The following is an 11,874-nucleotide window of genomic DNA, read 5'->3' as shown; positions in this document are numbered from 1 at the left end:
ATTGCTGAGTCCCCGTGGCTCACAGATACTTCCAAATCCAGTTTGCAGGTGCCGATGAGTCCGTGCAGATGACGCAACCAAGCTCAGGAGGAGCTCGACGAAGATCTTGTCCTTTGTGTTGTTTCGTTCTGGCTGATCAATAGTGGAGCCCAATTGGGTCGATCGGGGACCTTGTCGTATTTGGGGTTCTTCTTTTATTTTGGTTCCGTAGTCGGACCCTGATTGTATTTAGCTGATGTAATGCTTTATTCATGTATTTGTGTGAAGTGGCGATTGTAAGCCAACTATGTATCTCTTTCCCTTATGTATTACATGGGTTCTGTGAAGATTACCTCACTTGCGACATTGATTTCAATGCGATTATACCTCTAAGTCGTGCTTCGACACGTGGGAGATATAGCCGCATCGAGGGCGTTACAAGTTGGTATCAGAGCCTTCCCCGACCTTAGGAGCCCCCATTGCTTGATCGTTTTTAGCAGCCGTTGTTGAGTCTAGGAAAAATGTTTTGAGTCATTTAGGAATTATATATGGGAGAGTTTAGGAATTATTTTTACTTCCCAGTCTCCTCATCGCTCTGGTAAGGCTTCCTGATGTAGAGTTTTGACTCTTCTCTTCTCAAATTTCACTAAAAAAAATTTAGGATCACGCGGGTATCTTGGAATCGTTCCGGTGGATTTGTGACGAGAACATTGTTCTTGGTGCCTCCTGTCATTTAGGGGTTGCGGCAGTGTCCCGGGGAGTTGAGCTCCGAGGTGTTGTCATCACAATTTTATCGTTGCAGTTCTGGAATACCTGAGTTTAGTACGCTGACATCGAAAATCTCTTTTATGCAGTTGTTGGTGAAATAACCTCGACGCCACCCAGTACTGGGGCGGGAGTTCGGGAGTATTGCCATAACTTGTATAACAGATGCTTTTCGAAGGTTGAGGTAGATGATTTCCGAAGGTTTCTTGGTTATGTGTTGAAGGATGGATACAGGTGGATGTAGGATTTGCTAGTTTTGGGTGAGATATTATGCTTCCCCTGTATCCCCAACACCTGATTGCATAACCGGAGAGTTTCGGGAGTTTCATAGGTGGGAATTCAAGTAGCTCTTAGGATATCTTTCCAACAGATGTATGATATGAAATTGGGGTTCGACGTCTAGTGGTCCGCCTATTCACGGTTGGTTTTACAGTGGTCTCGTTGTGTCTTAAAGAGTCCTTGGCTATGCCAACTCGGGGACGCTTCGTATGTCATGTGCACTGCCTTGTACATGATGGTGCTGTATGATCGAGCCCGTGTAGGCCCCACCACAAAAACTTCGGATGAAATCTCTATCATATGTTTGTTCCGGCCTATTCTGCAAGCCAATCCTTTGTTTTTGGTTTTGAGTTGTGGTATTCGAGTTGCTTCGAAGTCAAATGTTGATTCCATACCTTCCCCAAGCGGTGTTTTCATATTTCTATGCGAATACTAATCCTTCTCATTTATTGAGATTGTCATGTCAATCCTTCTCAACTGGTGTGTCTCTCTTCAAGTGGATCCGATCATTTCAACATCAGCAAGATCTATTACTAGTTCTTCTCAACGGTGTTTGTTTCATCCGTCTCCAAGTTGCCTTTATTTTTTCCCGCCCACCCACCCTTTTTTTCTCAAGGACTCGGATTTCTTAATCAAGCATCCTTTTATTATTGCGAAGTCTCTCCATTCTTTTCCTTCATGTTCTTACCCGGTGATTCTCATGAAGATGCTAACGAAGCTTCTAGTTCATCATTCTTCGTTCTTTTTCTTCTCCGGTGGGTTCTAGTCAAGCTTTGTTGATCATATCCTTTCCTCGTTTCAATGCCTTATCATGCCGGTGCAATTCTTAATCATTCACCTCGCGCCATTCAGTTGTTCCGGAGTGCTCAAAATATCTCAAAGATTCGTGTTTTCCACTCTGCATTCGTTCAAGATCTTTCGAGGTTGTTATCTCATTCAAGTCATTTAATTCAACCGGTGCAACCTCTCTTTTAAATCATTTCAACGGTGTTTCTTTTGAGTGGGCCCTAACCCACAGGTCTTTTCCCAGGATCTTACCTGACTCTTCTTATTTTCCCGGCATTACTCTCAAATTCTTTTCCAACTTTGACGCAAGAATGAGTTATCATTGGTCAAATGCCTTTCTCCTTGATCTTTCAAATTCTTTCATCGTTGGTTCAACCTTTCCATTTTTCATCCCGGAGTATCTCAACAATTTGGTGGTGTTTCTCATCGTCATTCTCAGATATTGAAGACCGAAGAAGAGTTTCTCTTTAATCTTGCTCCATTCTCTTCAAGATTCGTGATTCTAGTTTGTTGCCATCCTCTCATAATTGTTTTTTGATTGTGAGAATTATTTTCACCTATCCGGAGCAATTCAAGATTCTTTTCAGTCTGATTCTCCGGAGGCCATCAATTCAGGTTTATTCATTCTCAGCTTTCAGCTATCATTCTCCAAAATCATACCGGAGCTTAAATCAAGGATTCTCTAGTCATCTCGTAATCTCTTCGTTCTCAGGGATCTAAATTCTCTCGAGAATTTTTTTTTATTTGCTAATCCTTCCCGGTCTTCCTTCATGTTTTATTCATTCTTTTTTTTAATTCTTACGGTGATTCGTTCAAGAGTTATCTTCCTCGGTTATCATATTAATTCATTCGTTGTTTCAATCCTACCGGCGGTTCATTGAAGACGTTCTCAAGTTATGTTATATCTATCTTAATCCTTTCTACGAGAATAAGTAGTTTGTCAAATCCGTTGATTGTCATCAATTTAATTGGTGAAGGATATGCATAACGTAATTCTTATTCTTGCTTCATCCAAGTGATTAATTCCTTATTCCGGAGGTTCATCAAATTCTCGATTCAAGTTGTCCATCTTTCTTTTTCGGAGCTCAAAGTTATTTCAATTATCATTCCAAAGATCCATCAAATCATTGCAAGGATTCACCTTGTGTTTTCGACCTCTCTTTCCTTTCGTTTGATCATTCTTTTCTTACCGGAGTTCTTTATGGAGACTCTACATGATGGTTCATCAAGGATTTAATTCCTTCTAGAAGTGTTCATCAAGATTCTTTTCAGAGGAATTCAAGCATTCTTCATTTTGCTATCGGGAGTGCAATTCTTTCTCCTGTATCATTGGAGGTGGTATTATGTCATTCTTGGTAATCTGAGTTCATGTTCCATGATTCACATGCTGTTAAGAATGAGCTATTTTAAAGCCATCAATCTCATCATTGGAATTATCTTGGGCTATATTTCACCTAAAACCGTCCCTAAGGATTGTTGCTATTTATGGTGCTCATATAAGACCCAAGTTCTTCTTTCATCCTTCCGGTGAAATACGTTTCTCGTCTCCTTGTTCTTATCAATCCAATTCTTTTTCTCGCGAGTGGCAGGTTGTCACCTCATAATCGGAGATGTATTTCTTAAGACCATATCAAGCTTATTCTTTTCGTTGCTGGTTTTCCAACAACTCCGTTCTAGCATTTGTTGTAAGCGTGCTCCCTCAAGATCATGTTTCCCTTCGCTCATTCCATTCCATTCTATTCTTTTGTCCGGAGTCATGGTGATGTTGCTCTTTTATCTCATCATCTTGGATAGTGTTCTTTTCGTGCCTATCCATTTAACCGGAGTGTCGTGTCCTCTGCTCAAGCTCTTTTCTTCCTATCTAGTCTTTCATCTCTTTTCAACCGGAGTGCTGTCAGAATTCGTTCTTCCTTGTTTCCCTTTTCTAACGGAGTGTTTTCAACTTCATTCATCTTCGTTGTATTCTTTTCTCGACATGGCTTAACCTTTGCAAGGTTCTTGGTTTCACTCATTGGTCATAGAAGCAACTTAGTTTTACCTCTTCTCTTTCTCTTCCGTTTTTTTCCCTCCGGTGCCATTCTAGATCTCGGGACGAGATCCTCTCGTAGTGCTGGACTGTTGTAACGCCCCGAGACCGATGTGCCAGGTGTCCTCCAGTTATTCGCTGTTGTTTCCATGTCATTGCTTGCGTGTCATGCATTGCATATCATGTCATCATGTGCATTTCATTTGCATACATGTTCGTCTCATGCATCCGAGCATTTTCCCCGTTGTCCGTTTTGCATTCCGGCTCTCCGTTCTCCTTCGGTGGTCATTTCTACCTTTCTTTCATGTGTGGGGTTAAACATCTCCGGATTGGACCGATACTTGCCAAGCGGCCTTGGTTTACTACCGGTAGACCGCCTGTCAAGTTTCGTGCCATTTGGTCTTCGTTTGATACTCCAACGGTTAACCGAGGGACCGAAAAGGCCTCGTGTGTGTGTTGCAGCCCAACACCCCTCCATTTTGGCCCAAAACCCACCTAAACCTCCTCCATCATCTCGGTCGTTCGATCACGATCGCATGGCCGAAAACCGCACCTCATTTGGACTCTCCTAGCTCCCTCTACCTATAAATATGTGGCTTCCCCTGAATTTTTCGGATCTTTCCCTACCCTAACCCTAGTCTTCGTCCTCCTCCAGCCGCCGGACGTGTCCGACCGGGCCGGACATGTTCGCCCGTCCGTGCGCCGCCGCCCCCAGCCTCTCCTGGACCGACACGTGGCAAGCACCGCCGCGGGCCCGCGAGCCCACGGCCGGCCCTCCGAGCCCATCTCCTCCGCGCGCCTGCCCCGAGCGAGGCCCGCCTCCGCGCCGCTTCTTCCTCCGCGCCGGCGCCGCCAGCCGCACCGGGCGCCATCGCCGGCCGCCGCTCCGTCGCGCGGGACCCTCGTCTGCGCCGCCATCCGACCTCGCCGCCCCACTCCGCCTCCCTCGCCGCGCCCTCCGCCGCCCCGCGAGATCCGGCCGCAGGTGCCCGAGCTCTGCCGGATCCGACGCCCGCCGAGCTCGCCGGGACCTTCCTCGTCTTCTCCGGCGACCGCGTCCTCCCTTCGGCCGTCGTCGTCCTCTCCGGTGAGATCCGGTGGATCGGGACGAGATCCACCGGGATCTCATCCAAACGCGGCCCCTCGATCCGGATCTCCTCGTCCCGGATATCCTCGTCCCGCGTTGACTTTTCGCGGAGGTATAAAATTCCACTAAGTCCCCGAAATTCCCAGATTCATATGGCCATGTTCATCATGCCATAACTTTGCATCCGTAACTCTGATTTGAGCATGTAGCATATCAAAATGTTCGTCTCAGAGAGCACATCATTTCATCTCATTGCATCATTTTCATTTGAGTTCATCTTGATGCCCGAAATACTGTTGGAAGAGTGCTATTTGAGTTAATTGTCAGATCTGCTCCTCCAATTAGATATTTGTTATTTTTGCCATGATTATTGTGTGCATGATATGCTCCTGAGCTCTACATGTGTTTTGTTATATGCCATGTCATCTTTCCAGGGGTGCTATCCATGTATTTTTGTGATGTGTGTGGTGACTAGCACAAGATTGCAAAGTGGTGCATTCGTTAATGCTGATTTCAGGGACTTAGCTTTTCCACTAAGTCCTTGATCTGTTCTTATCATTATGCCATATGTTCATGTTGTTTCCTAGTGATCCGTGCCTCTTTTGAGGATGATCAGTAAGGATGTTTTGTTAATCTTGTGGTGCTCTATCCATCCATGCCTTTGTTTGCAATTATGGAGCACCCTAGCTTGAGTCAATCGAGCTCTACTTTTGCTATTTCGTGAATCTGGGCAGATTGTCTACTTGTTAGCGATTTTGCCGAGGATGTTGTTGTTGATCCGTGCATGCTATGCTATTGTTCTTGCCATGTCTAGCTTGTATAATGTGTATTCTTGATGGATGTATGCTTAGTTTGTTATGCCTTGCTTTGTAGTGAGTGCATCGAGCTCGTAAACAAGCCTACTTGATATCTGTTTTGCATGCTCCAGTTTTTCACCAAGTCTGTGATTTGATTATGTTTTTGCCATGTTCACATGCTTGCAATTGTACTTTCTGATCCCATTTGGCTCAAGGTCACTAAGGGGCTTTTGTTAAGCTCTTTTACTAGCTCCATGCCATGTTTTACTTTGCCATGTTCAGGCCCTGTAGCATATAGTTTTCATGCTCCAAAGTGTGCTACCTGATCTGTAATTCCAGACAAGTGTTAATTTCACTAAGTCTGAAATCTGTTTGCCAAATGCATTTTTGCCATGCTTGTTTAAACCTGTTAGTGGATGAATTAGCCCTAGCTCAGTGTTCATCTTTTGTTAAGAATCATGAATGGATCCCTGCCATGTATTTTGTTTCCATGTTTGAGTGCTGTAGCATGTTCATCTTGTTGCATTTAGATGGCTACTTGCTGTATATCGCAGACCGGTGCCATATTTGAATTGCTTGCCATTTCCAAACCGTAACTCCGATTCCGGTGATCTTTATATCGTTTTCAAGCGGTTTCATCTTACCTTTCCAGTGGCACACTTGGATTTCCAAGTTGAGGCCAGGTTCAATCATTCCTTGTCAAATCATGCATATGCATCGCATACCGCATCCCGCATATCATATCATGTTCATGTGTTGGTTGTTTACTATGTTGTGTGCTTCTTTCCGGTGTTTGCTTCTTCGGGTTGGTTCCGATAACGTCGCGTTTGTGAGGACCCGTTCGTCTACGTCCGTTTGTCTTCTTCATGGACTAGTTCTTCTTCCTTGCGGGATTTCAGGCAAGATGACCATACCCTCGAAATCACTTCTATCTTTGCTTGCTAGTTGCTCGCTCTTTTGCTATGCCTATGCTATGATGCCTACCACTTGCTTATCATGCCTCCCATATTGTTGAACCAAGCCTCTAACCCACCTTGTCCTAGCAAACCGTTGATTGGCTATGTTACCGCTTTGCTCAGCCCCTCTTATAGCGTTGTTAGTTGCAGGTGAAGATTGAAGTTTGTTCCTTGTTGGAACATGGAGATGTTGTTCCTTATTGGAATATGTTTACTTGTTGGGATATCACAATATCTCTTATTTAATTAATGCATCTATATACTTGGTAAAGGGTGGAAGGCTCGGCCTTATGCCTAGTGTTTTGTTCCAATCTTGCCACCCTAGTTTCCGTCATATCGGTATTATGTTCCCGGATTTTACGTTCCTTATGCGGTTGGGTAATAATGGGAACCCCTTGACAGTTCGCCTTGAATAAAACTCCTCCAGCAATGCCCAACCTTGGTTTTACCATTTGCACTAACAACCTACCACCTTCCCTTGGGTTCTGCAGACTCAAGGGTCATCTTTATTCTACCCCCCCCCCCCCCGGGCCGGTGCTCCTCTGAGTGTTGGTCCGAACTGAGCTACCTGCGGGGCCACCTCGGGGAAACTTGAGGGTTGGTTTTACTCGTAGCTAGTCTCATCTGAGTGTGCCCTGAGAAAGAGATATGTGCAGCTCCTATCGGGATTTGTCGGCACATTCGGACGGTGTTGCTAGATTTGTTTTAACTTGTCGAAGTGTCTTGTAGAACCGGGATACCGAGTCTGATCGGAACGTCTCGGGAGGAGGTCTATTCCTTCGTTGACCGTGAGAGCTTGTCATGGGCTAAGTTGGGACTCCCCTGTAGGGATTTGAACTTTCGAAAGTCGTGCCCGCAGTTATGGGCAGATGGGAATTTGTTAACGTCCGGTTGTAGAAAACCTGAAGTTGACCTTAATTAAAATGCATCAACCGCGTGTGTAACCGTGATGGTCTCTTTTCGGCGGAGTCCGGGAAGTGAACACGGCGTTGGAGTTATGCTTGACGTAGGTTATTTTAGGATCACTTATTGATCATACTTTTATCGACCATGCTTTGCCTTCTCTTCTCGCTCTAATTTGCGTATGTTAGCCACCATATATGCTAGTCGCTCTTTGCAGCTCCACCTCATACCTTTACCTTACCCATAAGCTTAAATAGTCTTGATCGCAAGGGTGCGAGATTGCTGAGTCCCTGTGGCTCACAGATACTTCCAAAACCAGTTTGCAGGTGCCGATGAGTCCGTGCAGATGACGCAACCAAGCTCGGGAGGAGCTCGACGAAGATCTTGTCCTTTGTGTTGTTTCGTTCTAGCTGATCAGTAGTGGAGCCCAATTGGGGTCGATCGGGGACCTTGTCGCATTTGGGGTTCTTCTTTTATTTTGGTTCCGTAGTCGGACCCTGATTGTATTTGGCTGATGTAATGCTTTATTCATGTATTTGTGTGAAGTGGCGATTGTAAGCCAACTATGTATCTCTTTCCCTTATGTATTACATGGGTTGTGTGAAGATTACCTCACTTGCGACATTGCTTTCAATGAGGTTATGCCTCTAAGTCGTGCTTCGACACATGGGAGATATAGCCGCATCGAGGGCGTTACACACACCACAGGAGAAAAAAATGCAAATTAAACGCTCAGTTCTCCTAAAAGGATACTATTATATATCTAGAGTTGTAGACTCCTCTCTATCTCTACTCTCTTCACCGGTTTAATTAACTTACCTTTGCCGCCACTCAGATTTTTTTAGAACATGCCACCTCTCAGATACTAATCCTATCTTGTTGGCGAAGAAATATCTATCAGATCCGGTTGAGATCTGCTTCCAAGGATTCTCTCTCTCTATCTCTCTCTCTCTGTGCCACGCTAGCTGTCAAATTAAATTAACAGCAAGTGATTCCGTTTAAACCTGGCGGCAGTCTCTCTCTCCCTATCTCTATCTGTCGCGTCGCGCTGTCAAATTAACAGCAGGTGAATCCCGTTTAAACCGCTCGTAACAAACCGGATCGATCCCAGCCTTTCCTTCCTTCACCCGCCATCGATCGTCCATCGTCTCCGAAGCGGACTCCCATCCCGCCGCGATCCACCAGCTAGCTCGATCGTAGCCTCGTGCGCCACGGAACCCCCGCCGACTTAGGCAGGCTTAAACCCTAGCTAGCTAGCGATCTACCACCCCGGCTCCGAGTCCCACTGCGCCTTGTCTCCGCAGAACGGATCTACCCCTCACCCAAGCCCTCGCTCTCCATATAAGGCAACCCACTCCTCCTCTATCTCCCTCCCCACCCCACAAGCAAAGCGTAGGCGCAGGCCCCCCACAGCACAAGCCAAGCCCTAAACCCTCCAGCGTAGCGTAGCGATATATACGAGTGAATTGCAAGAAACCACCACATTTGGGGCTTATCTTGCAGAAAACAACGTGGTCGCTAATCATTTGCAAAAGCCACCACGGATTCAGTAACAGTTTTGCAGATTGCACTGAACATGTCATTTGGCTCGGTTGAGGGTGTTTCCGACATGTGGGGCCCAATATGCGTGACATGGCGTAACGGACACGCTGACGGCGCCGTTTGAGCGTACATCTTGTCGAGCCGGACCGACCGACCAACGGCGCCCGACTAGACCAGGTCTGCTCCGTCCTCTCCCTCCAGCTCCAATCCATGGCGACGACGAAACCTAGTGGCGTGGACGGCGGCGGGGGAGTTGCTGTCGGTGGGGATGCTCCGGGCGGCGGTGCTGGAGATCCACCGGAGTTCTGTGGGAGCTCCAATCCGTCGAGCGCGCTGCCTCTTCCCCAACCGCCGTCGCCGCCGAAGTTGTTGGAATGCGCGGCGGCTACTGCGTTCGCCCAGGCGGTGAAGGCCAATCCGACGGGCAGCCACCATTTTGCCTCCTCCTTCGGGGTGTGGAGTAAGTCATCCTCCTCCTCCTTTGTCATTTCCCTGATTGGTATTCTAGGGTTAGGGTTGTAGTGTTAGGGTTCTATGGTTGGTGTTCTTGGGTAGTTGTAGTACGGCTAAGGTTGTAGTGTTAGGGTTCTAGCATTAGGGTCAGTGTTAGCTGTTAACTGAATTTTCAGTAAACTGTTAACTGTGTACTGAATTTATTGAACACTGTATATTGTTAACTGAATTTTATGAAGACTAATAAGTGGATTTTAACACTGTTAACTGAATTTCTGTTGCCAACAATTTTAACTCTGTTAACTGAATATTGTGAACACTGTTAACTGTTAACTGAATTTATTGATAACTGTATGTTGTTAACTGAATTTTGTTTACACTGTTAACTGGATTTTAACACTCTAAACTGAATTTCTGTTGCCACCAATGAGACCTCTTAACAATAATTGTGAACACTGTTAAATGCATTTTATCTGAATTTGTAGCTTGGATGATGAAGAATGGGAAGTGAGGTCCATTTCCTAGACAGAGATAACTTGGAAAGAACAATCTGTTTATCAGACATAACCTTCTGGAATCTCATTGCCCTAATAGAGGTAGAAGGCTATAGTTCAAGGGATTTTATGTATTATGTTAGAGATCTAGGAGCTGGGGTGTCAGGAATGGAAGAATTAACTGATGATGACAAGGTGGAAGAAATATTGGATCACATAGCTAGTAAAGGAAAGAATATTGTTAACATTACAGTTATGAGAAGTGATGCACCTAGACCAGTTGATTTGAACATTGGTCATGCTTATGAAGAGCAGGTTCCTTTGTCAGAAATAGGTGTACCAGTTGTCTATGAGGTAGACAATTCAGGAGTTCTTTTCCCTAGTCCAGTGAAACCCCAACCACAGCCAGTCCAAGTAATGAACACACATGAGAGCTCTTGTTTGTTGAAGCAAAAGGGTCCAAGTGAACCTGAGTTTGCTTTGGACAATGGTAATGAGAGGTATGAGTATTTCATGGAGACAGACCAAGAGCAAGAGCACATTGAGCAGATGATGGAGCAAAAAAGAAATGAAGAAATTCAGAGGTATAGGAGTAATATGATACAAAGAGAGAAGTACAAGGCAGCAAAAAGAAAACTCCCACAGTTGCTTACTGAGGAGTTCACTGATAGTGAAAGTGAGGATGAAGATCTTGAAGATGAGGACATATCGGCTAGGTTGGGGGCAATGAAGAGGCATAGGGATGATCCACTACATCACTTTGAAGGAGACACTGATGTAGAAGAGCTATATGGGCCAGATGAGGAGGAGGAGAATGAAGGAAGAGATGAAGAGGAAGGACAAGAGGAGCCACTAGATGAGGGCTTGAGAGGAGGAAGCAGTGTAGGAGGAAGCAGCAGCACAGGAGGAAGTAAGAGGAGGGGGAAGGGGCCAACAACAAGATCCCTTGCAAGTTTGGATCAAATCATAGAGCAAGACTGGGCACCTTCATCTGATGAGGAGAGCAACCCAGGTGACTTAAGTCAGGAAGAGAATGATTGTGCTCAGCTTCCACCATTTAAGCTACCAAATGGTAGGAAGAGCAGGGCCAAAAAGAATAAAGTTAGGGTTTGGTATGATGAGGAGAGGGAAAACCCACAAGAACAATTTGTCAAGCAACTTTGTTTCCTAGATGTCCAGCAGTTCAGGAGGGCACTCCTTACATTTCACATCTCACAAAACAGGAACTACTCATTTCATAGGAATTGCTCAGATAGAGTTATTGTAGTTTGCAGTACAGATGACTGTCCTTTTTTCATTGCTGCTTCCAAAATTGCACATGAGAAGACATTTTGCATGAAGAAAATGAACTTGTACCACAACTGTCCTGCTGTTGGAGAGAGCACCAAAGTCACTGCAAGATGGTTGGCACATGAGTGTGAGCAACAGTTAAGGTCTGACATAAACACACCAGTCCAGGCAATAATTGACAATTTGAAGAAAAAACATGGAATTGAAGTGTCTGTTCACATGGCCTACAGGGCAAGGAAAGCAGCTAAGGAAGTTGTCCAAGGAGATCAGAGGGCATAATACACTAGGATAAGGGATTACCTCCAAGCTGTGCTGGATACCAATCCTGGAAGTAGATGCATTGTGACAACAAAGCATTTAAAGCTTCATCCTAGCAAAAACCCTAGATTTCATGGCTTGTTCATGTGCCTCAATGCTTGCAAAGAGGGCTTCCTAAATGGTTGCAGACCCTTCATAAGTACTTGCATAATTATTTTCCCAACATATTTCCCAACATCATCCAAGTTTGGGAAGGGGA

Source organism: Triticum urartu, chromosome 5A (genome assembly GCF_056163025.1).
Source record: "Triticum urartu cultivar PI428250 chromosome 5A, HENAU_Tu73, whole genome shotgun sequence".
Taxonomy (NCBI): Eukaryota; Viridiplantae; Streptophyta; class Magnoliopsida; order Poales; family Poaceae; genus Triticum; species Triticum urartu.
This window is presented reverse-complemented; position numbering follows the sequence as displayed.